This window comes from Myotis davidii, unplaced genomic scaffold (genome assembly GCF_000327345.1).
Source record: "Myotis davidii unplaced genomic scaffold, ASM32734v1 scaffold1615, whole genome shotgun sequence".
Lineage (NCBI taxonomy): Eukaryota > Metazoa > Chordata > Mammalia > Chiroptera > Vespertilionidae > Myotis > Myotis davidii.
In genome coordinates, this window is record NW_006286798.1 from 333,474 (window position 1) to 340,127 (window position 6,654).

Here is a 6,654-nt window from a genome sequence, read left to right on the forward strand (position 1 = left end):
TTTCCACCACAACCCCAGCTTCAGCACATTTGCTGTTAGCAGCTAATTCTTTTTCACATAGAGTTATAAATTGGGAATAACATTCTAACCCTTCTTTTCCAGTTAGAGTGATACTGCATATTTCTTACTTTTACTCTCCCCCCAATGGTGGCTTGAGGGATAAGAATATGTCCAGGCAGATCCAATATAAAGACAGTCTTGCCATCTTCTGTTTCACTTAATTTCATATTTAACAGTTTATTAACAATTTTGGGAAGAAGTTCTTTATGAGCTCCCTTGAAAATACACAGGTACATCACTAATGGACTCTTAACTCAGACATATTCCTGAACTTCAGCACTGGGCCAGCAGCTTGAAAGCCTCCAGGGACATACAGGGAGGAACTGAAATCAGGGTGAGAGCTGGACTGTTAGCTTTCTCCCAGACAAAGTGCTGGCAGAGGTCATTGTGCCTTTGCTGAACCCTCCCCCCCATAGAGCCTGCAGGGGGCGCCATATCTGAGTCTCCAAAGCCTCTGTGTAATTTATTGCCAAGTGCAAATTATCTCCATTTACCTATGCTCACTGCTGTTGACATTTAACTCATTACCATGTTAAGTGTTTTGAAAGAGCTTTGAGAAATGAAGTAAATATGAAATCCAGTTCTTTTTTTTATTATCCATTCCCCACTGCTCCCTCTCTCCTCCTTTTTGTTTTTTTTAATACATGGTGGCGGGGGAATATTTGACTTTGAGTGGTGGGCACACAGTGCAATATACAGATCTTGTAACATAGAAACCCACACCTGAAACTTATATGATCATATTAACCAATGCCACCCCAATAACTGTAATAAAAATAAAAGGTATTTTATTGATTTTTTAGAAAGGGGGGAGGGACGGGAGAGGAGAAAGAAAGAGAGGAGAGAGAGAGAGAGAGAGGAGAGAGGAGAGAGGGAGAGAGAGAGAGGAGAGAGTAAAGGGGAGAGGGGAGAGGGGAGATGGGGAGAGGGGAGATGGAGAGAGGAGAGAGAGATTGATTGAGATTGGCTGCCTCTGTACTCATCTGGACCAGGAATGGAACCTGCAAGCTAGGTATGTACCCTGACCAGGAATCGAACCTGTGACCCTCTGGTGCACAGGACGACACTTCAACCAACTAATAATAATACTAAACAACAGGTATTAGTATTTCTGTGAACTCTTCAGAAGTGCTGAGGATAGAGAACAATAAATATCTTGTACTCTAAATTCCGCTGGCATTTCCTTCTCAGGCTCTCTTTCTGATCTTAGATAAAACCAGAGCTTTTAATTTTGAAAGAAATTATAACAGCTAAAATTTATTTTGCATTTCTAAGGAGCTTTTATCATGACTGATATAGGAATGTACATTGTTTAGACCTTAGAAAAAGAGACATCTTAACTAGGTAAAACAGTAGGGCCGAGTGGCTAAGTGATTTACAGGAGGACTCAACGTGATTCAGTGTCTGAACTGGAGTTCCCCCAGGATTTACAATCCCTTAACCCAAATATCTACTTACAAGCTTATCTTAAGTTGCCTTTCTTAGAACTCTGTAATGTCCTCTATAAATTCAACTTCTTCTATAAAGGAGTTAGGACCAGAGTCACCTTCTTACAAAAATTAGACTGGGTAAATGCCTGGGACTGTAAAATACTAAGCTTTGGAGGAGAGGGCCACATTTTGTCTGTCCTTCCTGTCAAGATGATTTTCCAGTTAGTAAACTTATCTTCAGTTATTACTCGCTTTCTTTCTGTATATGTCTTCATATTGTAAGACAATGATTATAATTATTTTTCTTTTTCTCCTCTTTGTTCTATGGATTTTATAGTGGCGATATCTTTTGCAACTCATAGCAGTAGATCCCACAATGCATTAGTATTACTACTTGTGTCAGTAGCTAAAATATGGGCTTTTCTTTCTTTGCTAATGTTAGGTATAATTATCCAGTTTTCCTTCCTTCCAATTCTTACTTGGGTCTTTCATTGTCTTGCATTGTATCTGGTCCCTTTCTCCTGATTATATGTACTAAAGGGACTTAATGGTCATCTTGGTAGTGTGTTTTAATGACTGACCCTTCTATAATTAATATAATATTCCCTGTTGGAAAAAATGCACTTATAAGAAGGGGGAGGGTAGCAGGGTACTCTTATCAAGCTGCTGGATTATTACTGCCACTGTTACTACTTTTTTTTTGAATATATTTTATTGATTTTTTACAGAGAGAAAGGGAGAGAGATAGAGAGTTAGAAACATCAATGAGAGAGAAACATCGATATACTTTTAATAAAAATGAGAGCAGCACCCTGCCGATGTGACTTAGTGCTTGAGCATTGACCTATGAACCAGGAGGTCATAGTTTGATTCCTGGTCAGGGCATATGCTTGGGTTTTGGGCTCAATCTCCAGTTGCGGGGTGGGTGGGTGCAGGAGGCAGCTGATCAGTGTTTTCTTCTCATTGATGTTTCTACCTCTCTATCCCTCTCCTTTCCTCTCTTTCTAAAATCAATAAAAATTATTTTTAAAAAGTGAGAGCACCAGTATTGGTGGTAGTATCATCTGTTGAGCCCATATCAGAGATCCATGATCTATTCTAATAGCATCAAGTTTTATTTCAATTTTAAAACGTTATAAATGCAGACTGATTTCAATGATTTGCAGTGTTACTCAAAGTAAATGTTTTTTTAAATAAAAAATCAAACTTGAGAACTCATATTGATATCCTGTTATTTTCAACTAACATTCTTAGTACTCATCCTGGCATAGTTTTGATGAAGTTAAGTAAACACGCTGGCATTTTCCTATAGCCTTGCTGTCTTTCTTGAGGCTATCAAAGACCAAACAGCCTCATAATGAGGTCTTTAGTATTTCAGTGTGTATTTGGATGGAAATAGAAAAAGTTTCTATACAGAAAATCTTGTTATGATAATTTAGTGCATTAATCAATGAAATGTACTGTGTGAACTTTTCAGTGTATTTATTTATTTATTTTTGTTAATCCTCATCCAAGGATATTTTTTCCATTGAATTTTAGATAGAGTGGAAGGGGAGGGAGGGAGAGGAGAGAGAGAGAGAGGGAGGGAGGAAGAGAGAGAGAGAGAGAGAGATGTGACAGAGACTTGAAGACTGGTTGTCTCCCACAGGGGCCCAACTCAGGGCAGGGAGTGAACCCGCAACCCAGGTACATGCCCTTGATCAGAAACTGAACCCAGGACCCTTCAGTGCACTGGCCAGTGCTCTAACCACTTAGCACACCGGCCAGGGCAGTATTATTTTTTATCTAATGAAAATGAGATGGAAAGGCTTCTTCTACTTGTATGTATAAGAATCAAGGAGTAAAAGTGTACAACATGAGAGCACCAGGGAAGTTTAAAAGTGAGGTGGGTGAAGGCTGGCATTGTATTTTATATCATTTCCTAACTGTCACCTTGTCAGCTAAATTTACCTTTTCTAAGCCTGTTCATGGTTCACTTTGAATAAATACAATAGCCAAAGGGAAAGAAAAAGGTCCAGCTTTCTGGTTTGTCATCTTGAAAAATGATGAGGGCAATCAAAATGGAGGGAGGGTGCATTTTAAGTAGCATATGTTTGAGAGAGTGATTATCTGCATTTTTTCAGGTTTGTTTACAGATAGGTAATGTTATGCCTCTGTGATATTTAAATGCATTTTTCTTTGGTTTCTAAACTCCTAGTAATGGTTATGATTCTAGCAATCATAAGACATGCCAAATGCTTTCAAATTGATTGTTAGTCTAGTGGGGGTTAGAAATAATCACCGTGTCTAAAATGGAAGGAAGGAGTAGAAGGAAGCACACCCTATTTGGAACGAACAAAGCTTCTTTCATATGGAAGAGTTTCTTTAAAAAAATATATATTTTATTGATTTTTTACAGAGAGGAAGGGAGAGAGAGAGCTAGAAACATCAATGAGAGAGAAACATTGATCAGCTGCCTCCTGCACATCCCCCACTGGGGATGTGCCCGCAACCCAGGTACATGCCCTTGACCGGAATCGAACCTGGGACCCTTGAGTCCGCAGGCTGACGCTCTATCCACTGAGCCAAACCGGTTTCGGCTGGAAGAGTTTCTTTAGAGTCACTAGTAAAACAGTATTAAAAGACTAAATTTTGAAAACTGGTTTCAAAATATATTAAAAACCTCTCACACTTGAATAACTTAACTTACATAGATGACTCCACATCCATTGATTCACAAAGGTATGTTACCTTGTTAGGTGTTATCAGTTATCCACCAACCAATTCAAATTCTCTCTCTTTTCCATGAATTCATATACTTGCTATATCTAGGATTGTGTTCCTTATTTGTTTGAGTTATATATTGTTGCATAACAAGTTAACTGCGAACTTGGTGGATTAAAACAACAAACATTATCTCACAGTTTCTTTGAGTCAATAATTTGGGAAAAGCTTCGTTGGGTGAGTCTACCTCAGGATCTTCCCTGATGTATAGCCAAGATATCATCTAGGACTGCAGTAATCTGAGGAGCTGAGAGCCTGGAGGATTCACTTCCGAGCTCACTCACGTGGCTGTTGTTAGGAGTCCTCAAGTTATTCACTGGCTTAAGACCTCAGCTTCTTACAACATAGGTCACTGGATAAATGAATGTCTTCCTGACAGCATCTAGGAATGATGGAGGGAGGGAGGGAGGGAGGGAGGGATTAAGTGCTTTTTGTGAACGAATCTCTGAAGTCACACAGTGTTTTATTCTGTTTGTTAGAAGTGCATCATTAAGCTCAGTTCACACTTGAGGTGGGATATTAGGCTCTGCCTCTTAAAGGGAGGAGCATCTAAGAGTTTGTAGTCATATGTTAAAACCACCACATTATAGTCACTGTTCCTCTTAGTCATTCCTCATAGTCATTAAGAAAGCCGCCTGAATGGCAATCACCCAGTATTTCTGAGTGGTCAATGGCAACTATAGTAGTAGGTACCTGTAGATTTTTCCTACAGTCTCTTTAATATCTCAATATTATTGTACTAGAGGCCTGGTACACAAAATTTGTGCACAGGGGTGTCCCTCAGCCCAGCCTGCACCCTCTCCAATCTGGGACCCCTTGGGGGATGTCCGACTGTCAATTTAGGCAGTCAGACATCCCTTGCACAATCTGTGACTGCTGGCTCCCAACCGCTCACCTGCCTGCCTGCCTGATTGCCCCTAACCGCTTCTGCCTGCCAGCCTGATCACCCACTAACCACTCCCCTGCCAGCCCAATCAATGCCTAACTGCTCCCCTGCCAGCCCAATTGCCCCCAACTGCTCTCCTTCCCTGCTGGTCTGATCGCCTCCAACTGCCCTCCCCTGCCAGCCCAGTCGCCCTCAACTGCACTACCCTGCTGGCCCAGTTGCCCCCAACTGCCCTCCAGCAGTCAGACATCCCTTGCACAATCTGTGACTGCTGGCTCCCAACCGCTCACCTGCCTGCCTGCCTGATTGCCCCTAACCGCTTCTGCCTGCCAGCCTGATCACCCACTAACCACTCCCCTGCCAGCCCAATCAATGCCTAACTGCTCCCCTGCCAGCCCAATTGCCCCCAACTGCTCTCCTTCCCTGCTGGTCTGATCGCCTCCAACTGCCCTCCCCTGCCAGCCCAGTCGCCCTCAACTGCACTACCCTGCTGGCCCAGTTGCCCCCAACTGCCCTCCCCTGCAGGTCTGGTTGCCCCCAACTGCCCTTCCCTGCTGGCCTAGTTGCCCACAACTGCTCATGGCAGTAAATTAGCATATTTCCTTCTTATTGGCTGTGGGCACTGCCATCTTTGAGGGCAGGGCAGTCAGTTAGCATATTCCCTCCTTATTGGCTATGCGCCACCATCTTTGCGATGGTGTGAGGGTCAATTAGCAAATTCCCTCTTTATTAGATAGGATACTTTTTAAGTGTGCTTTTAAATAGACTAAAATTTCTTTTGATTAAAGTTGACATATAATATTATGTAGGGGCAGAAAACAATAGGTTTATAGTTATTTGTAATAAATAATACAATAATAAAAAATAACAAAGAAGAATAAACTCTGTGTTCCATACTCACTGTAAACCTACCTTTGCTCGCTCCTGTATTTGTTTTAGGAATATAACATTGTGATTGGACATTTATATAACTTACAAAGGGATCACTCCAGTAAGTGAGTAGACTTTGTAATGCTCTTTCCTGGATGTTCTGAGCTGCATTCAAAACAGTTACCTATATCTATTTTCCAGGAAATGTTTTTATCTCATCTGTGTTTGACTCCTAACGTGGATGTTGAATATGACATTTCCTCAGTTCTACCAGTGTTTTTATGTTCCACTAACATCTTTTATGATATCACTATGGATTATACCTAGGTATTGAGTGGGAGGCTATCTATAATAATAAAAGTCTAAGTGACCATTGCAACTGAACGGACGACTGAACAGGCTGCGTGGGGCAACTAGGCCGGCAGGGGCGTTAGTGAGGGACAACCAAATGACTGAGCAAGCAGGCTGCGTGGGGTGACCAGGCTGGCAGGGGGGTTAGTGAGGGGCGAACAAACAACTGAACAACAGGCTGCATGCAGGGACCAGGCCGACAGGGGAGGCAGTTGCGGGCAACCAGGCTGACAGGAGGGGCAGTGAGGGGTGACCAAATAGCTGAGCAGCAGGCTGCATGGGGTGACCAGGCTG